The 26320-nt window shown below is 40.9% G+C and overlaps 1 protein-coding gene across 2 annotated transcripts in view; it reads left to right on the forward strand.

Moving 5' to 3' along the window:
• LOC140728359 (signal transducer and activator of transcription 4-like) overlaps nucleotides 1–26320 on the forward strand; it is a 122415-nt gene that overhangs the window by 31341 nt on the left and 64754 nt on the right. The window lies entirely within an intron of this gene.

The raw sequence follows: 26320 nt of genomic DNA on the forward strand, positions 1-26320 counted from the left end.
CACTGCTCCTTGAAGATGTCTTGGATATGGTGGAGGCTAGTACCTATGATGGAGTTGACTAATTTTGCAATTCTCTGCAGCTTACTTTGATACTGTGCAGTTGCCCCCTCCCCCATATCAGATGGTGATGCAGCTAGTTAGGATGCTGTCCATGGTATATCTGAAAAAAAGTCCGAGTGACCTACCAAATCTCTACAAATTCCTAATGAAATATAGCCACTGCCTTGCCTTCTTTATAGCTGCATCAATCAGTTGGGACCAGGTTAGGTCCTTAGAGATACTAAAACCCATGAATGTGAAATTGTTCACTCTCTCTCCACTTCTGATCCCTTTGTGTGGATTGGTCTGTGGTCCCTCATCTTACCCTTCCTGAAGTCCAGAATCAGCTCTTTAGTCTTACTGGCATTGAGTGTAAGGCTGTTACTGTGACACCACTCAACTATTTGGTATATCTCGCTCCTGTGTGCCCTCTCATCACCATCTTAGATCCTGTTAATAATGCTTGTATCATCTGCAAACTTATAGATGGCATTTAACTTATTTGAGCTTAAATGAGAATTTATTCAATGTAATCACTGGACTAATAAATGGGACACTTTAAACTACTAGATGTTCAGAGGAAAATCCTATCAAAGGAAAAAGGAATCTAGTTAACATCCTGTTAACTTTTTGAAGACATATGATATTTGTCAAAAAGTATTATTTTCTTCAAGAGTTGCATGTAAATAGGGCAACAGGATTTAAAGCAAAAAGGTGCCATTTATAAAATGAAAAAAGAATAATGATCAGCATTTAACTACAGCCAAAACAATATGAAACACCATGCAGAATAAGGTGTCCTAAAATGTAGGTATTTACACCAGGATGGTGTGTGAGGGAGGAAGATATTGAATACATAAAGGGAAGAAGTGATTATTTCCATTCCCTCTAGAAAACGTTCACTTTTGACTGTTTCAAAGGCCAGTTTGGTAGATAAACAAAAACTGAATGTTTCCCAGATGGTTCAGCAGACTTACACATAATTTGGTTGAGATGTATAGAACAACAATATGCATTTATAAATTATCTTCAGTATGATTAAGCCTCCAACGTTGCTTCCCACCAATATGATTGGGCAAAATTGCATGACTCCTCTCTTGCTTGAAACAAGCATATCTGAACTCAGTGATTCTTCGCTGTCCTCTAATTGGGAGTAGTTGACTGCTTTTCTTCTTGTGATTGCACAGCTGAATAAGATTAGGATCCGGCTCTACTTAAACATATGACTTACTTACTGCCCATTACCCTACTGACGCCTAGGGAAGCAATAATTATCTTTTATCTCTGGCAGTGTTCAGGGCTTCCTTCATCATGTCAGTAGCTTCCTCTCAGTTTTCACTACTGTCAGTCATGCAAGTCCTGCGGGGTGACTCAGGAATACCATCACACTCAGATGTAGAAGGATTCTTCATTGCTGTATCGATAACAATTTATTTTACCAGTCAGAGTTTTAGCCAATCAATGTGGAGGACCAGTGGACCACTCTTAGACTGGCCTCTACCCTTTGACCTGTTTGACATGGTTGACCCTACCAAGAGCTAATGCATAAAGGCTTGATTCCAACCGACATAGCTCTCCAGGTCATTGAGACATGCAAGCCTCCGAACCCAGCGACAAGACTGTGGTCCTCTTGGAGGCTAGTATATTAACCCTTAGTAAAATTTAACATCTAGGTTCATACATTAAGAATGGCCCATCCGTGCTTGTAATTTTATTAAATTGTTCCAGCATTCACTTACACTTCTTTGAAGTGGTCTCATCTACACAAGGGAGAAATCAAATGCAAATTGAGTAAACATGAGAAAATCTGCAGATGATGGAAATTCAAGCACCACACACAAAATGCTGGTGGAACGCAGCAGGCCAGGCAGCATCTATAGGAAGAAGTGCAGTCAACATTTCAGGCTGAGACCCTTCATCTCGGCCCAAAACATTGACTGTTCTTCTTCCTATAGATGCTGCCTGGCCTGCTGCATTCCACCAGCATTTTGTGTGTGTTGCAAATAGAATAATCATCTCACAAAGCAACTGTATTCATTACACATGACAGCTCAAAGGTTCCACTTCCTTGCCATTTTAATCCTCCCTTGCACTTCTACTCTGACCTCTCTGTGACCTCCTGGTAATGACGTCCAATGTAAACTTAAACACCTCATCTTCATACTTTCTTGTCTGTCTCAGACTGGCAATTTCTGCTATAGGTCATCTATTGGTGATATTTGTCTCAGTTTTTCCATTAGTGCAACTAAATCTGCTACAACCCTTTTACATCTTCTTACATTTCTTTATTTTCCTTTCATAAGTATATTAGAAGCAACTGGACGACTAGGTGCCCTCCGTGACTAAAGATACAATCTATATATAAAGCTGCGGGGTACGACTGAGGTCTTAAATGAATACAGCTCCTCTTCAGGATACAAAGGTGCAACTTATGTACAGCCTATACATACAAACAAACATTAGGGGTATTAGTGCAATGGATTTGCCAGCTGTTGTGACTGCAGGCATCTTCTACTGTGTGAGAACTCATTTTTCAACAAAATCTGAATTGCTGAATTAAACACATTGGATTAAGTACACCTGATTGTCTAATGATTTTATTTAAATATATTGCTGGGCAGCCATACTGCCAATTGTTTGAGGTTCCAGTCGTTCTCAGGTACTGAACCCTGTTCCACCCAGGGGAGAGCCTGTACTTCACATTGGTATACACCAGGGAGAAGGATGCAGAGGCTGGAGAATTAAGGGAGGGGTATGCTGATATTCTCTAGCACTTCAGAATCAGGAAAGATGAAATGTTAGAAATATTGGCACATGTTAGAATGGATATATACCAGGGCTTGACAGGATCTATTCCAGAATGCTTATGAAATCAAGAAAGGAGGTTGCTGGGGATCTCACTAAGAATTTTGCATCTTTGTTAGCCGTAGCTGAGATCCAGAAGTTGGGAGGATGACTAATGTTATCCTCTTATTCAAAAAAGTGTGCAGGAATAAGCCTGGAAACTATTGGCCAGCAAGCATCTTTGGTAGGGAATGATAGGGAAATTGTTAGAAAGGGTTCTGAAGGACAGGAAGGGCTAAGGCTAATTAGGAAGAATTAGTATTATATTATAAAGGGAAGATCATGTCTCTCAAATCTGAGTCTTTTGAGGAGATAACAAAGAAAACTGATAAAGACACCACAGCAGACTTGGTTTATATGGCCCTCAGTAAGGCTTTAGTTACAGTCCCACATGGTAGGCTGGTCTAGAAGATTAAAGCACAAGGGATGCAAAATTGGCTGGATAAAAGGTGACAGAAGGTTATGGTGGATGAGTGTTTTCTGCCTTCAGTTCTGTAATAAGTGGTGAGCTGCAGAGATCAGTATTCAGACCTCTGTTTTCAATGTATGTAAGTGTCTTGAATCAGAATGTAAGCACGAGAGATTGCAGATACTGGAAATTTAGAGCAACAAACACAAAATGCTGGAGGAGCTCAGCAGGTTAAGCAGTATCTTTGGAATGCTATAAACAGTTGACATTGAAACTTCAGTTGTTCTTTTTCTCTCCATAGAGCCTAACTGAACTGCTGAGTTCCTCCAGTGTTTTGTGACTGGTGGGTGAGAATGTAGATAGTCTAATCAGTAAATTTGCAGACAGTACACAAATTAGTAGTGTTGTAGATAGTGAAGAAAATTGTGTAAGAATATAGTGGAGCATATATCAACAGTAAGGTTGGGTGAACTGGTGATGGAAGTCAATCAACTCAAATGTGAGGTAATGTAATTTGGGAAGTCAAGTCCTCATAGGACAAATAGAATAAATGACAGGAACTCATGACTTTCGATGTACAGAAGGACCATTTCTAGGTATTTTCAATCGCTGAGTACCCTTATTTCATGGCTTTTATTCCTTTTATCTCTAAGTGCCCCTATCCACCCATCAACTGGATGATTTATCCCACTTATCCAATTGGAGCCAGCAGCCTGCATTATTAATGTGTGGATAATTACCTGCTGGCTTAATTATAATCTGTATTGCCTGTAAAGTTCTGAAGAAAACCAGTATGAAGTTACACAGCACAAACTTCAACTGGACTTAAATTAATTTATTTGACAATAGGAGCTAGATCTCTATTTAGAAGAGCTCACACTTCTGTGAGGCAGGTGACACTTGAATTCAGTAATAGCTCAATTACACATGCAAAGCAAGTCCTGTGTTTGTCACTGAGACCTTGTTCTGAACATGCTGAACAATCACGATGTTGAATTTTGGGTCCAGTATTTTCACTGAGTCAATGTGACTATAATCAAAAATGTAAAATAAGTGAAATTGTATTTTGAAAGTGCTATTGCTTATCAGTATACATACTGTGACTGTTTTTCAAGTCAAAATAAACTTTATGTAAATGGAAAATATTTTCACGTTTGAGTGGTTAACAACATCCTGTTAAGTTCTCTTGAAGTAAGACATGGGACAGAGGAAATTGCATTAATCAGCACATGACATTTGTCAAATTTCTTCAGGAGTCTAATTACTTTGTTGTCTGCTGTTTTCTCAGGCAAGGTACAGGAAATGTTGGTTTAGCACTGAAGGCACTCTTATTTCAAAGTATTCTAAATGTGATATAAGTGTGTTTTTAAAATAAAACAGAGCTACTTCACATGTAATACCTCACATGTTGCTTTAGAATTGGGGTCAGAAAGTAATTTTGTTGTCCTATTGAAGTATTTAATATACAGGTAATTTTATGACACTTGTTTATAGTTTCTCATGAGTTTTAAGTAGGTAAGCACATTGGCCTGTAATTATCAAGTGGTAAACCAGTGTTTAAGCATCCAATATTCTGGTAGGACAAGTGTGCCTGTTAACATGTCTAGGAGACAGGTCAGGGCTATTTAAATTCTGAATTAAAACGTTGGTTCAATTGTTGCGGAAATTTACTGTAACATTGAACTACTTAAACACCCTACTAACCACAAAATCTATTTGTTAAAAAACTTAGAAACATAGAAAATAGGTGCAGGACTAGGCCATTCGGCCCTTCAAGCCTGCAACGCCATTCAGTATGATCATGGCTGATCATCCAACTCAGAACCCTGTAACTGCTTTCTCTCCATACCCCCTGATCCCTTTAGCCACAAGGGCCATATTTAACTCCCTCTTAAATATAGCCAACGAACCAGCCTCAACTGTTTCCTGTGGCAGAGAATTCCACAGATTCATCGCTCTCTGTGTGAAGAACATGTTTCAATAAGAGAGAGGAATAATAGTTTTCTTCCACTAAGTAAAGGAGCTTAGCCACTGGATAGAGGTGAGTTGTTGTCTTGTCATTTAAGACTGCTTATTACCACCTTAGTTATTTTTGCTTCCTTTCTGACAATCTCCATTCTGAATGCTTCAAAGGAGATTCTGAAGACTGCTGAATCTCTTTGACTGCTTTATAAGCATTTTGTCAGTAGCTATATTGAACCTAGTTAGAGGGCAAGAAAAAACTTCGGGAAAGACAGAAAATTTGAGACCAGTTGGAAAAACAAGAGGACAGATAATGACAGTATTCAGGAGACTATTTGCGTTCGGGGTCCCAAGAGAAAATTTCTTCGGCTTTGCTCTGCACGCATTTTATTTTTTATCAGAAAAGTTTGGAAAAGAAGGTACTACCAAGCAATGTTACCTATTGGAGCTGCAGCTCCAGCCTTGGTCTATCCGGGACAATTGGCAACATTGCCAATTGCTGTGTCTTCAGGAACAACCCCTTTTTCTAAAGTGATACAGATGCTTGTCTATTTTCTGGAGCTGAAAAAGAAAGAGAAGAATTGGAATTAGTTCATGTATGAAGGGCAAAGAGTTGCAGAAATGCCTCTGAGGTACAGAATGTGTAGTGCCAGGTGTAAGATTCTGACCATTTCCACAATAGCCAATATATTTTTCTCTAGTTACGATGAGAAGCAGAAGGAAACTCTGTCATTGTGTCACTCACTTATTGTGGTTTTTGTTGGATTCGCTGCCATGAAGAAGGAAAGGTTGATTGGTGCATTTTTTGATGTCCTTAGAAAACTTCATTGTTTTCTGCCTTATTTTTTAGTTATGAGTTTTAGGGAAATAAGGATTGGAATTGTGGTAAACGTAGCAGATATGTGTAAGGGATATCGTAGAATGTAGCACAGTGACTATACAAGAACGAAGGGATTTTTTTCTTAATTTCCTTTGGCATTAACTATTTCTTGGGATACAGTCTTTTAGTATTTGATTTATTACCTGGAATGTCTTTGGCCTCTTTTATTTGGGCCAGGCATGAAGGCAGGGAGAGAGTCTTCTTGTATCATGTGCTGCTTGAAGGAGAAAACCTGGTGCATGAATAATAGACCATTCTGCCAGTCTAGGTAAGTTGTTTTGTCCTTTACAAAAAATATGAATTAGGCTTCATTAGTTCAAATGAGAGACAAGCTGTGGCTGTCTTTGAATGCAGTTCACAGCAGTATTTTGTAAAAAGGCTCATTGATGTTTCCAATAGAGCAATCATTGACTTAAATTTTATGCAGAATGAAAGAAATCTCCAGCGCTTCTTCAAATTTAAAAGTGCAGCTTTAAAATTTTATTCCTGACTTAACTGGAGCAACAACACATAGGATAAACTGAGAAAGGTTGATCTAGTCAATTAACTGACTGGTTGTCAAAGGCTTCTGCCCAGTTTGTGAACCAAAACTAAAATCACACCGAAAACAGTGTTGAATTTTGGAATCTTGTTTTGCATTTTGTTGATAGACATACCTTAATCTTCCTGAAGTGAACTTCAGACACATTATTGCTGTCGTTTGGATGAAACATTCAGTGACTCTTGCTACAGAACTAAAGGCAGAATTACTTGAAATGTTCATATTTTAGAAGTAGGATGTTTGCTTAGCTATGCCAGTATAATTCCAGTAGTCCTAATGAATGGCAAAGAATGTTGAAACACAGAAGCCAACAGATGCTGGCAATGGAGTTAAGCAAAGTCATTGTGGGATTTCTGAGAGGGAAATTGTGTTTGAGAAACCTGTTATGTTTTTTTGAGGATATGACTAGTAGAAGAGTTGAGGGAAATTTATTTGGACTTTTAAAAAGGTCTGTTAAAGTCCCACTTACAAGGCTAGTTTCAAGAATAAAGTGCATGATATTGGGGATAACACACTGGTATAGAATGAACATTGGTTGATTAACAATAAATAGTCTGGGTGGTAGCAGTGAGTAATGCAGCAGGAGTCACTGCTCGGGGCACCATCTATCCAAAGCACTTATCAATGATTAGAATAGAATAACCGTAAGACTATAAGATATAGGAGCAGAATTAGGCCTTTTCATCATGACTAAACATTTTTCCTCTCAGCCCCAGTCTTCTCCCCACCCCTCATCCTATATCCTTTCATGCCCAAGCCAATCAAGAATCTATCAACCTCTGCCTTAAATATGCATAAAGAATTGGCCTCCACAGCTGCTTGTGGCGAAGAATTCCACAGATTCACTACCCTCTGGCTAAAGAAATTCCTCCTCATCTCCATTCTAAAATGACTCCCCTCTATTCTGAGGTTATGTCCTCTGGTCTTAGACTCTCCCACCATTGGAAACATCCTCTCCCATGGCAAACAGAGTCTTTCAAATTTTTGGGTATCATTATGCCAAAAGATTTGGCAAAATTATCAGAATGCAATTATCAGCCTTTATATAAAAAAATTAAGGAAGATATGGCAAGATGGAACCTGATTCCTTTTTTTTAGTCTCAGTTCAAGGAGTGAGTCTATTAAAATGAATATACTGCCCAGACTGTTATATCTCTTTCAGACCCTACCAATAGAGATTAATCAAAATCAATTCAATGAATGGAACAAGATGTTATCAAGGTATATTTGGCAAGGTAAAAGGCCTACAGTTCATCTCAAAACTTTGCAATTAGCAAAGGAAAAGGGGGGATGCGGCCTACCTTAGAGATTATTATTTTGCAGCACAGTTGAGAGCTGTGATATGTTGGTGCAACATATGTTGACACTCAATGGAAAAACATTGAGGAGCAGGTACTTCCCATCCCCATACAAGCAATTTTGGCTGATAACAACCTGTAAAGGTACATAAATACTATTGATAACCCATGGGTGAAATTGACTCTTAAAATATGGAAAACTACTATAAAAGAATATAATCTAGAGAGAGAAATATGGCAATTCTTAAATGGTGTGCATATGACTCAGATTTTACACCAAATAAACTGGATGCTAGATTTAAGGACTGGACAGCTAAAGGAATAACAGTTCTTTGCAACATAATGAAAGAAGGAACACTGTTCAGTTTTGAAATGCTTAAAGAGAAACACTTATTAGAAAAACAAGATTTTTATCGGTATTTACAGATGTGACAGTATGTTAATAGGACGCTTAAAAATGTAACCAAGGCAAGTACGTGCTTGATAGAGCTATTTAGAAAAGCATATAATTCAGATAACGGTAGTAGAATCATTTCAAGCATGTATAAGGGTTTGTCAAATCTTAAAACACATTCGACTTCATACATTAAAACAAAATGGGAGAAGGAAGGAGGGATAATTATATTTGAGAAAGAATGGACAATAATATGGAGGTATCAATGGAAGTGTACCAGTTCACAGAAATAGGGAGTTCGGATGGAAAAACTTGATAAGATATTTTATTACACCCTCTCAGAAATCCCATTATGATAGTAACCTCCCAGTTTGCTGGAGAAATTGTGGAAATCAAAATGCAAATTATTATCATATTTTTTGGGACTGCCCTGTTATCAAAGACTATTGGAGAGGGATACACAATGCCCTACAAGACATCTTTAAATGTGAAAAACCCTTAGAAAGTAAGACCATATATTTTGGGTATATACCTCAAGAATGGTTGAAAAGTGATAAATATTTAATGAATATACTGTTGGTGACTGGTAAAAAAGACTCTTACTAGGAAATGGTTATTACAGAAGAGTCCAACTTTAAATGCATGGATGGAAATTAAAATGGACATTTACAAAATGGAGAAGATAACATCATCTGTTAATCATAAGCTGGAACAATTTGATTCATACTGGGAAAAATGGTTTAACTGCATGATGCCTCATAGGCCTGATTTTATTCTCACAAATCAATGAATATGTTGTAAAAAAAAAAAAGATCACTCCCTACTTGTACATAGTTTTTTCCTTTTGCTTGTTTTTTCTTTCCACTCTTTTCTATAAGTGTATACCTCAGATAAATACTATGTGGAGATTTGTGACATATATAATTATATGATATATATGTACAATGTCTGAAATGCATCTTATGGAAATGTTTGTTTCATGATGAACTTCAATAAAAAAAATAAATTACAAAAAAAGGGAAATATCCTCTCCACATCCAATCTATCAAGGACTTTCACCATTCATAGAAACATAGAAAACCTACAGCACAATACAGGCCCTTCAGCCCATGAAGCTGTGCCAAACATGTCCCTACCTTAGAACTACCTAGGCTTTACCCATAGCCCTCTATTTTTGTAAGCTCCATGTAGCCATCCAGGAGTCTCGTAAAAGACCCTATCGTTTCCGCCTCCACCACCGCTGCTGGCAGCCCATTCCATGCACTCACCACTCTCTGCGTAAAAAAACTTAACCCCGACATCTCCCCTGTATCTGCTTCCAAGCACCTTAAAACTATGCCCTCTTGTGCTAGCCATTTCAGCCCTGGGGAAAAAAACTCTGATTATCCACACGATCAATGCCTCTCATCATCTTGAACACCTCTATCAGGTCAGCTGTCATTCTCCGTTGCTCCAAGGAGAAAAGGCCGTGTTCACTCAACAGACAGACAGACATACTTTATTGATCCCGAGGGAAATTAGGTTTCGTTACAGTCACACCAATCAAGAATAGTGTAGAAGTATAGCAATATAAAATCATAAATAATTAAATAATAATAAGTAAATTATTCCGAGTGGAAATGAGTCCAAGACCAGCCTATTGGCTCAGGGTGTCTGACACTCCAAGGGAGGAGTTGTAAAGTTTGATGGCCACAGGCAGGAATGACTTCCTATGACGCTCAGTGTTGCAACTTATTCTCATAAGGCATGCTCCCCAAACCAGGCAACATCCTTGTAAATCTTCCCTGCACCCTTTGTATGGATTCTACATCCTTCCTGTAGGGAGGCGACCAGAAATGAGTGCAGTACTCCAAGTGGGGTCTGACCAGGATGCTATATAGCTGCAACATTACCTTTCGGCTCTTAAACTCAATCCCACGATTGATAAGGCCAATGCACCATATGCCTTCTTAACCACAGAGTCAACCTGCGCAGCAGCTTTGAGTGTCCAATGGACTCGGGCCCCAAGATCCCGCTGATCCTCCACACTGCTAAGAGTCTTACCATTAATACTATATTCTGTCATCATATTTGACCTACCAAAATGAACCACTTCACACTTATCTGGGTTAAACTCCTTCTGTCACTTCTCAGCCCAGTTTTGCATCCTATCAATGTCCTGTTGTAACCTCTGACAGCCCTCCACACTAACCACAACACCCCCACCCTTTCTGTCATCAGTAAACTTACTAACCCATCCCTCCACTTTCTCATCCAGGTCATTTATAAAAATCACAAAGAGAAGGGGTCCCAGAACACCACTGGTGACCGACCTCCATGCAGAATATGACCCGTCTACAACCACTCTTTGCCTTCTGTGGACAAGCCAGTTCTGGATCCACAAAGCAATGCCTCTCCTTATTTTCTCAATAAGCCTTGAATGGGGTAGTCATTCGATAGGTTTCAATGAGGTCACCCCTCATTCTTATGAATTTCAGTGAATACTGGCCCAGAACCATCAGTCTTCTTATGACATGCTGTTTAATCCTGGAATCATTTTTGTGAACCTCCTTTGAACCCTCGCCAGTTTCAGCACATCCTTTCTAAGATGAGGGGCCAATAACTGCTCACAATACTCCAAGTGAGGCTTCACCAGTGCTTTTTAAAGTCTCAACATTACATCCTTCCTTTTATATTCCAGTGCTGTTGAAATGAGTGCTAACCTTATACCTCCTCACCACAGACTCAAACTGCAAATGAACCTTTAGTCCCTTTGTACCTTAGTTTTTTTTGGTATTTTCTCTTCACTTAGAAAATAGACAACCCTTTCATTTCTTCTACCAAAGTGCATGACCATACACTTCCCAACACTGTATTCCATCTGTTACTTCTTTGCCCATTCTCCTAATCTATCTAGGTCCTTCTGTAGCCTCCCTGTTTCCTCAAAGCTACCTGCCCTTCCACCTATCCTTGTATCATCTGCAAACTTCGCGACAAAGCCATTAATTCCATCATCTAAGTCATTGACATAAAAAAGAACCGGTCCTAACACAGGCCCCTGTAGAACACCACTAGTCACCGGCAGCCAACCAGAAGAGGCTCCCTTTATTTGCACTCTTTGCCTTCTGCTAATGAACCACTGCTTTATCCATGCTAGAATCTTTCCTGTAATACCATGGGCTTGATAAGCAGCCTCATGTGTGACTCCTTGTCAAAAGCATTCTGAAAATCCAAGTACACAACATCAACCGATTCTCCTTTGTCTATCCTGCTTATTATTTCTTCAAAGTATTCCAACAGATTGTCAGGCAAGATTTTCCTTTGAAAAAACCATGCTGACTACAGCCTATTTTATCATGTGCCTCCAAGTATCCCGAAACCACATCCTTAACAATCAACTCCAATATCTTCCCAACCACTGAGGTCAGACTAACTGGCCTATAATTTCCTTTCTTCTGCCTCTTGCCCTTCTTGAAAAATGGAGTGACATTTGAAATTTTCCAGTCCTCCGGAACCATTCCAGAATCTAGTGATTCTTGAAAGATCATTTACTAATGCCTCCACAATCTCTTCAGCCACCTCTTTTAGAACCCTGGTGTGTACACCATCTGGTCCAAGTGACTTGACTGCTTTCAGAGCTTTCAGTTTTCCAAGAACCTTCTCCCTCATAATGGTAACTTCACACACTTCATTACCCCTAACAGCTTCCACCGTACCTCTAGTATTTTCCGCAGTGAAGGCTGATGCAAAATGCCTATTCAATTCGTCTGCCATTTCCTTGTCCCCTATTACTACATCTCTGGCATCATTTTCCAGTGGCCCAATATCTATTCTCGCTTCTCTTTTACACTTTATGTATCTGAAGAAACTTCTGGTATCCTCTTTAATATTATTTGCTTGCTTACTTTCATATTCCAACTTTACCTTCTTAATGACTTTTTTAGATGCCTTCTGTTGGTATTTAAAAGTTTCCCAATCCTCTAACTTCCCACAAATTTTTGCTCTATTATATGCCCACTTTTTGACTTTTATGTTGGTTTTAACTTCCCTTGTTTGTAATGGTTGCTTTTAGAATATTTCTTCCTCTTTGGGATATTTATATATATATATCCTTTGCCTTCCAAATTGTGTCCAGAAATTGCAGCCATTGCTGTTCTGCCATTGTCCCTGCCAGTGTTCTGTTCCAGTCAATTCTGGTCATATTCCCTGTAATTCCCTTTACTCCACTGTAATGCTGATACATCTGACTTTAACTCCTTCTCAAATTTCAGGCTGAATTTGATCATATTATGATCACTTGACCCGAAGGGTTCTTTTACCTTAAGCTCTCTAATCAATTCCAGTTCGTTGCACATCACCCAATCCAAAATAGCTGATCCCCTAGTGGGCTCAACCACAAGCTGCTCTAAAAAACCATCTCTTGGGCATTCTAGACATTCTTCCTCATGGAACCCCGCACCAACCTGATTTTCCCAATCTACCAGCATATCGAAATCACCCATGACTACTATAACATTGCCCTTTTGGCATGCATTTTCTATCTCCTGTTGTAACTTGTAGACCACATCCTTACTACTGTTCGCAGGTCTGTATACAACTCCCATCAGGGTCTTTTTATCCTTGCAGTTCCTTAGCTCTATCCACAACGGTTCACCACCTTCCGACCCTATGTCACCTCTTTCTAATGATTTAATTTAATTTTCTACCCCCTCTGCCTTCCTGCCTTTCCTTTTGATACAATGTATTTCCTTGGACATTAAGCACCCAGCTATAATCTTCTTTCAGCCATGATTCATAATGCCTACAACAACATACATGCCAACTTGTAAATGTGTTACAAGTTCATCGACTTTATTCCATAAACTGCACGCATTCAAATACAGAACCTTTAGTTTGTATTCACCATTTTCAATTTTGTCTGCCTTTTACATTGCAACTCATCATGTTGACTGCAATTTTGCCCTGTCATCAGTCTCTTCTTGCTATGTGTCTCACTACACATTGCCTCTGCTTCTAACCTAATGACTGAATCTTCAGCACCATCACTCCGGTTCCCATTCCCTGCCAAAGAAAGTAAATTTTCAGAAGACACTAAAGTGGATGAAATTGCAAATTGTGAGGAGAATGCAAAGGGGCTTCAAGGCAAATTGAACTGAGCAAGTGGCCAAAAGCATGACAGATGCAGTATAGTGTAATTAGTTCAGGTTAAGTTTGGACAAAGGGTCTTTGACCTGAAATGCTAACTCCTGTTTCACTTTCCACAGATGTTACCTGACCTACTGCATATTTCCATCATTTTCTGTTTTTATTTTAGATTTCCAGCTTCTGCATTTACTTGATTTTCTTTCTCGATTTACTCCATCAACGCACACCAGAGTGCGTGAAATCTACCAATTGCCTCACATGGATCAGTTCCATTTAAACTTCTTTGAATAGACAAAATTTGCAGTAGTCAAGATTAAGATGCATGGGATCCACTGTAGTTGGTCAACTGGATTCAGAATTGGCTTCCCTATTGAAAACAGAGGGTATTGGTTGATGGGCTAGTCTGGCTAGAGGTCTGTGACTAGTGGTGTTCTGCAGGAATCCATACTGGAACCACTGCTGTATGCAATGTATATAAATGACCTGGATGAAAATAAAAATGGGTGCATTAGTACACTTGCAGACTATTCAAAGATCATGATGTTCTGTCAAAAGATGCAACAGTATATAGCTCGGTTACAGATACAGACAGAGAAATGGTAGATGGAGTTTGACACAGTTAAATGTGAAGTGCTGAAGTTTGACAGATCAAATATAAAGAGACAGCATACTGCCCTTTACCTTAACAGTGTTGATGTGCAGAGGGATCCTGAGGTGAAGTCAATTACTCCCTGAAAGTGGCTACACACGAGTTGTTAGGGTAGTAAAGAAGGCTTATGGCATGCTTGCATTTATTAATTGAAATAAGTTCAAAAGTAAGGAATTCTTGTTGTTATAAAACTCCAGTTGGGCTGCATCTGGCATATTGCGGTCAATCCTAGTCATCCCATTATAGTAAGGATATGGAGGCCTTGGATAACATGCAGAAGAAGTTTGCCAGGGTACTGCCTGGATTGGAGGGCAAGAGCTACAAGGAAAGCTTGGGTAAGCTTGGATTGTTTTCATTGGAGCTGCAGAGGCTGAGGGGAAATCTGATAGAGGTTTATATAGGATTACGAAAGGCATAGCTAGAGTAGACAGCCAGTACATTTTTATCCAGGGTTGAAATATCTAATACCAGGGGGCATGCATTTAAGGTGAGGGGAGTTAAGTTCAAAGAAGATATATGGGGCTAGTATTTTAGACAGAAAGTAGTGGATGCACAGAATACACTGCTTGGAGTAGTGGTAGAGATAAGTACAATAGAGGCATTCGAGAAGCTCTTAGAGAGCCATATGAGTGTGCAAGAAAAGAAAGAATACAGTCGTCCCTCCTTATCCGTGAGTTCCGCATGCGCGAATTCAACCAACTGTGAATCGAGAAAACCTGGAAGTGCTCTTCCAGCACTTGTTCGAGCATGTACAGAATTATTTCTCTTGTCATTATTCCCTAAACAATGCAGTATAACAACTATTTTACATAGCATTTACATTGTATTAGGTATTATAAGTAATCTAGAGATGATTTAAAGTATACGGGAGGATGTGCGTAGGTTACTGTAGATTGGGATAAAAAAAAATTCGTAAGTCCTCTTACTAAATAAGTTGGAACAGGTACATCCGGTATTATTTAGTGTCAGTTAGTCAAACATTTGTCTTAGTATATAGTATATATTTTATCTTTCTATGCATATAAAACACTTAAGAACGTATGTTTCAGCGCCAGGCTCGGGAACGAAAGTTCCCAAGTTCGATCCAGTAACAGACCACTTCCGCGCTCATTCTCCATCTGTGCTTGGTTGATGTGGAGGATCAAAGACCCAAAACCCAATAATTAAACCACTGTGTGGCTTAGTAATAATTGTAGCTTTCATCGGGGCAGGGCCTTTCTCATTTTATTCTTTAAAATGGTTCCGATCATTGACCGACTGTAGCCTAATGCTTTACCAATGACTGATAGTGTTTCACCGCTTTCCGATTGCTTTATTATTTCCACTTTATTTTCAATCATGATCGTGATGATTTTCATGAACAGAAACACTGTGGACTCAGAGCTCAACCACTGGGTCCTAATGTCCACTGCACTGAGACAGGTTAAGTAAGGTCTGGGGTTCCGCTGGGTCCTAAAGTCCACCGTATTGAGATAGGTTGAATAAATGACTTGAGCATCCGTGTTTTTTGGTATCCGTGAGGGGTCCCGGAACCAATCCCTCGCGGATAAGGAGGGCCGACTGTATAGACATTGTGTAGTCAGAAGAGATCAGTTTAGTTGGGATTTGACAACTGATTTAGTTAGTTCAGCCCAAAGGTCCTATTCTGTGCTGTATTCCTGCTGTTTTCCTTTGTTCTATATATTGAAACCATTCAATACAAATGAAAAATTCCTCATCTCAGATCTGGTTAAGGGAGAAAATTCCTAAACTAAGGAGACTCGAGAACAAACGTGTTTCAATTAGAGTAGAGAGCTAATAACTTTTCCCCTAGTTTGAAATGTTTACTACTAGAGCACACGCATTTAAATGTGAAGGGTGAGTTCAAAGGAAATGTGTGGGGCAAGTTTTTTTTATATACAGAGAGGTGAGTGCCTGGACTTCACTGCCAGGGTGGTCATGGAAGCAAATATGATAAAGTTTCTTCTAAAAAAAGAGGCCCTTAGATAGAATCATGAATGTTCAGAAATTAAAGGGTGTGGACATTGTGTAGGCAGAAAGTATAAACTTGGTTAAGTATTTAATTACTAGATTAATTAGTTCAGCAAAAAATTGTGGTCCAAAGGGCTTACAGTACTACTCCTGTGTAATACTGCTCTATGTAATCAGGACTCTTAGTCCTGACAAAGGGTCTCGGCCTGAAACGTCGACAGTGCTTCTCCCTATAGATGCTGCCTGGCCCGCTGTGTTCCACCAGCATTTTGTGTGTGTTGCTTGAATTTCCAGCATCTGCAGATTTCCTCATGATTGCTATGTAGTCAGTAATCAGTTTAAAATGTAGTAGATCTGTATAATCAAGAAGAAAATGTCACTGTTTAATTACACTATTCCACCAAAAATTGAATTTCCAGAATAGTTCAGACTTTTAATAACTATTGAAGTTAGCAAATACACTTTCATACTTTGCAAGATCAGATAGAAAGTTGGGGAAATTTGTGCTGCCTCCTCCACCTACATATCTTGTTAGCAATGTATATTTAATTTGAGTTTGGGATTTCTGTCATGGCTTCTGGACTTTCTCAAAATCAAATAAATTGCATGATTAGTAGTTTGATGTATTTTACCTTCTTTGATTTCAGTTATGATTTTAGAGCAAGACGTGTTTGTGTAGGAGACTTTTTTTTTGCTTACGGGCAAGTGTTGCCACTTAAATGCCACCCACTGAATTGCTGCATGCAGTATGGAAATTTGACCCAAGATACTTCCAGTAAAAATCTGGAAGTTTAATTATAGTACTTCATCACCAGGTCTTAATCTATTGATCATTGTTCTCCTGTTGTTAAAAGAGAGTATCAAAGAGGACAAAATCTCAAGAGGAAATATTAAAAAATGATGACAAGATTTTTGTTACACAGAAGACTGATTGCATAAAATATGTCAAAGCAGCATTTTGCTATAATCTTTCTCGTGATAAAACTTGAGAACACAGAAAGAAAAACACTTTAGTAGACAGATGTTTAATAGGAACAGGATCACAATCTCACAGACAAGATTCTGAAGAGAACATGGTGAAGAAAGTGCAGGTGACTGTTAGATCGCAGAAACAAAAGCAATAAAGATAGGAATAACCCAGTTGTTCACCCATGCTACTCCACCATATAATAAGGTTATACTTGATTTTTCACCCTGTGCCACTTTAAGCAAAACCCCATATTCTATAATGTCAATGAATGGTCTTAAATTTCTAAAAGTACATTATTGTTGAAGTGGAATATTGCAGAAAAAATAAACAAATATTTGGGTCTGTTTCCGTTTGGATATTGAGGAGATCTAAACAGATGACTACAGAGATGATTGGTGTTTTGACTTTGATTTTCCAGAATTTTCACATTTTAGCACATTTCCTATTGATTAGAAAGTAGTGTATGTAACACTATTTTATCACGAAAGAAAGGTGAGAATTATAGACAAGTAGTGATAGAAAAATATGCCCACATTTTTGGCATGGGGCATATGGCACATGATGATTAGAAGGTGTCAAATCAATCTGATGGAACGGAAATTGGGTGCCACGGTAGAGTGGTGGTTACTGCAATGCTCTTACATCTCAGGGCATCAGATTTCAATCCTGGCGTCCTCTGCAGAGAGTCCCTGTGGAATGTGTGGGTTTTCCCCAGGTCCTCCAGTTTCCTCCCACAGTTGAAAAACGTATCGGGTACGTTGAGTGATCATTGTAAATTGTCCCGTGGTTAGGTTAGGGTTAAATCAGGGTTGTCAGAATTTGCTTGGACAGTGTGGCTCGAAGGACCAGAAGGGCCTATTCCATGCTCGATCTCTTCTGTGCCTGAGATGAAGCCTCACACTTGCATCTAACACCAGCTTGAAGATAACAGCATATAAGATATGAATGGTGAAAAACTGATTTCAAGAGTTGGGACGTCATGTTACAGCTGTTGAGGAGTTTGGTGAGATTGCACCTGGGAATTTGTGTGCTGTTCTGTCTGCCATACCGTAGGAAAGATATGATTAAGCTAGAGAGAGTACAGAATAGATTCACAGTAGTGTCATGGTATTGGAGGGCTTGAGTTATGAAGACAAACTCGCTAGGCTGGGACTGCTTTTACTGGAACACAGAAAGCTGAGAGATGACGTTATAGTAGAGGTATATCAAATCATGAGGTGCATAGTAGATGCCCACTGTTTTTTTCCAAAGTAGGAAAGTCTAAAACTAGAGGGCAAATGTTTAAGGTAAGGGGCACGACTGCGCAAGTGTGTGGATGTCAGCAAGTTAGACCGGCAAGAAGGATTTAAAAGGAGAGAGGTTTTTCTTCAGTGATTTGATCGAGGCATGACTGTGCAAGCATATGGATGTCAGCGAGATAGACCGGCAGGAAGGAATTAAAAAGAAGACAGCTTTATAGAGCGGACACAAGAGTAGAGGGAGTCAGGGTAGGAGGGTTTTGGCTCAACGGGGCTTCAACGATAACTTACTTGTGAAGAATATGAAGTATGTCTCTGAGGCCGGTGTTGGATGTGGGAAGTCTGGGAGACTCCTAGCCTCCCAGAAGGCCACACCCTCGCCAGGTGTGTTGAGCTGCAGCTCCTTAGGGACCAGCTTAGGGAATTAGAGATGCAGCTCGATGACCTTCATCTGGTCAGGGAAAGTGAGGAGGTGATAGAGAGGAGCTATAGGCAAGTAATCACAGCGGGGGACAGATAAGTGGGAAACAGTCAGGAGAGGGAAGTGTAGGAGTCAGATACTAGAGAGTACCCCTATGACTGTCCCCCTTAACAATAAGTACTCCTGTTTGAGAACTGTTAAGGGGGAATAGCCTACCTGGGGGAAGCAACAGTGGCCACACCTCTGGCACAGAGTCTGACCCTGTGGTCAGGAAGGGTAGGGGTGAGAAGAAGGCAGCAGTGATAGGGGATTCTATAGTTAGGAGCTCAGACAGGCGATTCCGTGGACGCAGGAAAGAAACGCGGGTGGTAGTTTGCCTCCCAGGTGCCAGGGTCCTGGATGTTTCTGATCGCATTTGTGATATCCTGAAGTGGGAAGGAGAACAGCCAGAGGTCATGATACATATTGGTACCAACAACGTAGGTAGGAAAAGGGAGGAGGGCCTGAAAACAGACTACAGGGAGTTAGGTAGGCAGTTGAGAAGTAGGACCTCAAAGGTAGTAATCTCAGGATTACTGGCTGTGCCACACAACAGTGAGTATTGGAATGGAATGAGGTGGAGGATAAATATGTGGCCAAGGGATTGGAACAGAGGGCAGGGATTCAGATTTCTGGATCATTGGGACCTCTTTTGGGGCAGGTGTGACCTGTGCAAAAAGGATAGGTTGCAGTTAAATCCAAAGGGGAGCAATATCCTGGCAGGGAGGTTTGCTAAGGCTACTGGGGAGAGCTTAAACTAGAATTGCTGGGGGTGGGGGTGGGAACCAAATTGAAGAGATGGAGGAAGGGGTGGTTGGCTCACATATAGAGAAAGCTTGGAGGCAGTGTGAGAGGGAGGATAGGCAGGTGATAGAGAAGGGATACGCTCAGAACAATGGTTTGAGATGTGTCGATTTTAATGCAAGAAGCATCGTGAACAAAGCAGATGAGCTTAGAGCATGAATCAGTACTTGGAGCTATGATATTGTAGCCATTACAGAGAGTTGGATGGCTCAGGGGCAGGAATGGCTACTTAGAGTGCTGGACTTCAGATGTTTCTGAAAGGACAGGGAGGGAAGCAAAAGAGGTGGGGACTTGACACTGTTGCTCAGAGATAGTGTCATGGCTGCAGAAAAAGAGGAAGTCGTGGAGAGTTGTCTACTGAGTCTCTGTGGGTGGAAGCTAGAAAGTGGAAGCGGTTAATAACTCTACTGGGTGTTTTTTTATAGGCCACCCAATAGTAACAGGGACATTGAGGAGCAGATATGGAGACAGATTCTGGAAAGGTGTAATAATAATAGGTTTTATTGGCATCTCCCTAGAGTGAGGGGTTTAGATGGGGTGGAGTTTGTTAGGTGTGTTCAGAAAGGTTTCCTGACACGTGTAGATAAGCCTACAAGAGGAGAGGCTGTACTTGATCTGGTATTGGGAAATGAACCTGGCCAGGTGTCAGGTCTGTCAGTGGGAGAACATTTTGGAGATAGTGATCACAATTCTATCTCCTTTACAATAGCATTGGAGAGAGATAGCAATAGACATGTTAGGAAAACATTTAATTGGAGTAAGGTGAAATATGAAGCGATCAGGCAGGAACTTGGAAACATAAATTGGGAACAGATGTTCTCAGAAATGTGGCAAATGTCCAGGGGATATTTGCGTGACATTCTGCATAGGTAAATTCCAATCAGACAGGGAAAGGATGGGTAGGGTACAGGAACCATGGTATACAAAGGCTGATGAAAATCTAGTCAAGAAGAAAAGAAAAGGTTACAAAAGATTCAAAAATCTAGGTAATGATAGAGATCTGGAAGATTATAAGGCTAGCAGGAAGGAGCTTAAGATTGAAATCAAATGTGACAGTGGGAAAGTGTGTATGGAACAGGAGGAAATAGCAGAGGTACTTAATGAATACATTACTTCAGTATTCACTATGGAAAAGGCTCTTTGTGATATTAGTGATGACTTGCAGCAGATTGAAAAGCTTGAGCATGTAGATATTAAGAAAGAGGATGTGCTGGAGCTTTTGGAAAGCATCAAGTTGGATAAGTCACTGGGACCAGATGAGATGTACCCCAGGCTACAGTGGGAGGCAAAGGAGGAGATTGCTGAGCCTCTGGCGATAATCTTTGCATCATCAATATGGACAGGAGAGGTTCCAGAGGATTGGAGGGTAGACGTCAGGAACAGGAAGGGAGCAGTTGCTCTATTGGGAGTATTCTATAGGTAACAGCAGAGATATCATGGAGCAGATTGGGAAGCAGATTTTGGAAAGGTGCAAAAATAACAAGGTTGTTATCATGGGTGACTTTAACTTCCCTAATATTGATTGGCACTTGATTAGTTCCAAGGGTTTAGATGGGGCAGAGTTTGTTAAGCGTGTCCAGGATGGATTTCTGTCACAGTATGTTGAAAGGCCGACAAGGGGGAATGCCATACTAGATCTAGTATTAGGTAACGAACTGGATCAGGTCACAGATCTCTCAGTGGGTGAGCATCTGGTGGACAGTGACCACCACTCCCTGGCCTTTAACATTATCATGGAAAAGGATAGAATCAGAGAGGACACGAAAAAATTTTAATTGGAAAAGGGCAAATTATGAGGCTATAAGGCTAGAACTTGTGGGTGTGAATTGGGATGATGTTTTTCCAGGGAAATGTACTGTGGACATGTAGTCGATGTTTAGGGATCTCTTGCAGGACATTAGGGATAAATTTGTCCTGGTGAGGAAGGTAAAGAATGGTAAGGTGAAGGAACCAAGGTGACATGTGAGGGGGAGAATCTAGTCAGATGGAAGAAGGCAGCATACGTGAAGTTTAGGAAGCAAGGATCAGATGAGTCTATTGAGGAATATAGGGTAGCAAGAAAGGAGCTTAAGAAGGGGCTGAGGAGAGCAAGAAGGGGGCATGAGAAGGCCTTGGCGAGTAGGGTAAAGGAAAACCCCAAGGCATTCTTCAATTATGTGAAGAACAAAAGGTTGACAGGAGTGAAGATTGGACCGATTAGAGATAAAGGTGGGAAGATGTGCCTGGAGGCCGTGGAAGTGAGCAAGGTCCTCAATGAATACTTCTCTTCAGTATTCACCACTGAGAGGGAACTTGATGACAGTGAGGACAATATGAGTGAGGTTGATGTTCTGGGGCATGTTGATATTAAGGGAGAGGAGGTGTTGGAGTTGTTAAAATACATTAGGATGGATAAGTCCCCGGGGCCTGACGGAATATTCCCCAGACTGCTCCACGAGGTGAGGGAAGAGATTGCTGAGCCTCTGGCTAGGATCTTTATGTCCTCGTTGTCCACAGGAATGGTACTGGAGGATTGTAGGGAGGCGAATGTTGTCCCCTTGTTCAGAAAGGTAGTAGGGATAGTCTGGGTAATTATAGACCAGTGACCCTTATGTCTGTGGTGGGAAAGCTGTTGGCAAAGATTCTTAGAGATAGAATCTACGGGCATTTAGAGAATCATAGTCTGATCAGGGACAGTCAGCATGGCTTTGTGAAGGGCAGATCATGTCTAACAAGCCTGATAGAGTTCTTTGAGGAGGTGACCAAGCATATAGATGAGGGTAGTGCAGTGGATGTGATCTACATGGATTTTGATAAGGCATTTGACAAGATACCACATGGTAGGCTTATTCAGTAAGTCAGAAGGCATGGGATCCAGGGAAGTTTGGCCAGGTGGATTCAGAATTGGCTTGCCTGCAGAAAGCAGAAGGTCGTGGTGGAGGGAGTACATTCGGATTAGAGGGTTGTGACTAGTGGTGTCCCACAAGGATCTGTTCTGGGACCTCTACTTTTCATGATTTTTATTAACGACCTGGATGTGGGGGTAGAAGGGTGGGTTGGCAAGTTTGCAGATGACACAAAGGTTGGTGGTGTTGTGGATAGTGTAGAGGATTGTTGAAGATTGCAGAGAGACATTGATAGGATGCAGAAGTGTGCTGAGAAGTGGCAGATGGAGTTCAACCCGGAGAAGTGTGAGATGGTACACTTTGGAAGGACAAACCGCAAGGCAGAGTACAAAGTAAATGGCAGGATACTTGGGAGTGTGGAGGAGCAGAGGGATCTGGGGGTACATGTCTACAGATCCCTGTTGCCTCACAGGTCGATAGGGTAGTTAAGAAAGCTTATGGAGTGTTAGCTTTCATAAGTCGAGGGATAGAGTTTGAGAGTCGCGGGGTAACTCTGGTTAGGCCACACTTAGAGTACTATGTCCAGTTCTGGTCGCCTCACTATAGGAAGGATGTGGAAGCATTGGAAAGGGTGCAGAGGAGATTTGCCAGGATTTGCCAAAATAAAAAAGGAAGTATAACAGAGCTAAGGTGAGTGGGAGGACAGATGATTGGGAAATTTTTAAGGAACAACAGAACGTAACTAAAAAGGCAATACGGGGAGAAAAAATGAGGTACGAATGCAAGCTAGCCAGGAATATAAAGGAGGATAGCAAAAGCTTTTTTAGGTATGTGAAGAGAAAGAAGATAGTTAAGAACAATGTTGGGCCCTTGAAGAATGAATTGGGTGAAATTGTTATGGGAAACAGAGAAATGGCAGAAGAATTTAATAAGTACTTTAGATCTGTCTTCACTAAGGAAGACACAAGCAATCTCCCAGATGTATGGATGGGCCAAGGACATAGGGTAACAGAGGAAATGAAACAGATTGACATTAGGAAAGAAACAGTGATGAGTAGACTGATGGGACTGAAGGCTAACAAATCCCCAGGTCCAGATGGCCTGCATCCTAGGGTACTAAAGGAGGTGGCCCTGGAAATTGCGGATGCATTGGTAATCATTTTCCAATGTTCCTTAGATTCAGGATCAGTTCCTGAGGATTGGAGAATGGCTAATGTTATCCCACTTTTTAAGAAAGGAGGGAGGGAGAAAACAGAGAACTATCGACCTGTCAGCCTAACATCAGTAGTGGGGAAGATGCTAGAGTCCATTATTAAAGATGAAATAGTGGCATATCTAGATAGCAGTGATAGGATTGGGCTGAGCCAGCATGGATTTACCAAGGGTAAATCATGCTTGACTAATCTATTGGAGTTTTTCGAGGATGTAACCAGGAAGTTAGACAAGGGAGATCCAGTGGATGTAGTGTACCTCGATTTTCAGAAGGCATTTGATAAGGTCCCACATAGGAGATTGGTGGGTAAAATCAAAGCTCATGGCATTGGGGGGAAGACATTGACATGGATAGAAAACTGGTTGGCAGATAGAAAGCAAAGGGTAGCGGTGAATGGGTGTTTCTCGGAATGGCAGGTGGTGACTAGTGGGGTGCCACAGGGCTCGGTATTGGGACCACAACTGTTTACAATTTACGTCAACGATTTAGATGAAGGCATTGAGAATAACATCAGCAAGTTTGCTGATGATACTAAGCTGGGTGGCAGTGTGACATGTGATGAGGATGTTAGGAGAATTCAGGGTGACTTGGATAGCAGGGTGAGTGGGCAGATACTTGGCAGATGGCGTTTAATGTGAATAAGTGTGAGGTTATCCACTTTGGGAGTAAGAACAGGAAGGCAGATTATTATCTGAACGGTGTAAAGTTAGGTAAGGGAGAAATACAAAGAGATCTAGGAGTCCTTGTTCATCAGTCACTGAAGGTGAATGAGCAAGTGCAGCAGACAGTGAAGAAGGCTAATGGAATGTTGGCCTTTATTACAAAGGGAATTGAGTACAAGAGCAAGGAAATGCTCTTACATTTGTACAGGGCCCTGGTGAGACCACACCTGGAGTATTGTGTACAGTTTTGGTCTCCAGGGTTAAGGAAGGACATCCTGGCTGTAGAGGAAGTGCAGCGTAGATTCACAAGGTTAATTCCTGGGATGTCAGGACTGTCTTACGCAGAGAGGTTAGAGAGACTGGGCTTGTACACGCTGGAATTAAGGAGAGTGAGAGGGGATCTGATTGCAACATATAAGATTATTAAGGGATTGGACAAGATAGAGGCAGGAAATATGTTCCAGATGCTGGGAGAGTCCAGTACCAGAGGGCATGGTTTGAGAATAAGGGGTAGGTCATTTAGGACAGAGTTAAGGAAAAACTTCTTCTGCCAGAGAGTTGTGGGGGTCTGGAATGCACTGCCTCGGAAGGCAGTGGAGGCCAATTCTCTGGATGCTTTCAAGAAGGAGCTAGATAGGTATCTTATGGATAGGGGAATCAAGGGATATGGGGACAAGGCAGGAACCGGGTATTGATAGTAGATGATCAGCCATGATCTCAAAATGGCGGTGCAGGCTCGAAGGACCGAATGGTCTACTTCTGCACCTATTGTCTATTATCTATTGTCTGTTGTCTATTGATGCTGCCTAGTTTGGAGAGTATGCATTAAGATCAGAGATTAAGGGAGCTAGGGCTTTACTCTTTGGAGAGAAGGAGGATGAGAGGAGACATGATAGAGGTATACAAGATATTAAGAGGAACAGATAGGGTGGACAACCAGCGCCTCTTCCCCAGGGCACCACTGCTCAATACAAGAGGACATGGCTTTATCGTAAGGGGTGGAAATATCAAGGGGGATATTAGAGGAAGGTTTTTTACTCAGAGAGTGGTTGGTGCGTGGAATGCACTGCGTGAGTCAGTGGTGGAGGCAGATACACTAGTGAAATTTAAGAGACTACTAGACAGGTATATGGAGGAATTTAAGGTGGGGGGGGGTTACATGGGAGGCAGGGTTTATGGGTCGGCACAACATTGTGGGCCAACACTGCTGTATTGTTCTATATTCTATGTTGTATGAATATTGTTCCTTTATTCAAAAAAGGGAGGAGAGATAGACCAGGAAATTATAGACTGGTGAGTCTTACCTCAGTGGTTGGTAAATTGATGGCAAAGATCCTGAGAGGCAGGATTTATGAATATTTGGAGAGATATAATATGATTAGGAATAGTCAGCATGGCTTTGTCAAGGGCAGGTTGTGTCTTACGAGCTTGATTGAATTTTTTGAGGATGTGACTAAACATATTACAGTGGGACATTGATAGGATGCAAAACTGGGCTGAGAAGTGGCAGATGGAGTTCAACCCAGATAAGTGTGAGGTGTTTCATTTTGGTAGGTCAAATATGATGGCAGAATATAGTATTAATGATAAAACTCTTAGCAGTGTGGAGGATCAAAAGGATCTTGTGGTCCAAGTCCATATGAGACACTCCAAGCTTCTGCGCAGGTTGACTCTGTGGTTAAGAAGGCATACGTTGCATTGGCCTTCATCAATCATGGGATTGAGTATAAGAGCCAGGAGGTAATTTTACAGCTTTATAGGACTCTGGTCAGACCTCTCTTGTACTGTGCTCAGTTCTGGTCACCTCACTATAGGAAGGATGTGGTAACCATTGAAAGAGTGCAAAGGAGATTTACAAGGTTGTTGCCTGGATTGGGGAGCATGCCTTATGAGAACAGGTTGAGTGAACTTGGCCTTTTCTCCTTAGATTGGCATAGAATGAGAGGTGACCTGATAGAGGTGCATAAGATGATGACTGGCATTGATCATGTGGATAGTCAGATGCTTTTTCCCAGGCCTGAAATGGCTAACACAAGA

The sequence above is a fragment of the Hemitrygon akajei genome, chromosome 5 (assembly GCF_048418815.1).
Source record: "Hemitrygon akajei chromosome 5, sHemAka1.3, whole genome shotgun sequence".
Lineage (NCBI taxonomy): Eukaryota > Metazoa > Chordata > Chondrichthyes > Myliobatiformes > Dasyatidae > Hemitrygon > Hemitrygon akajei.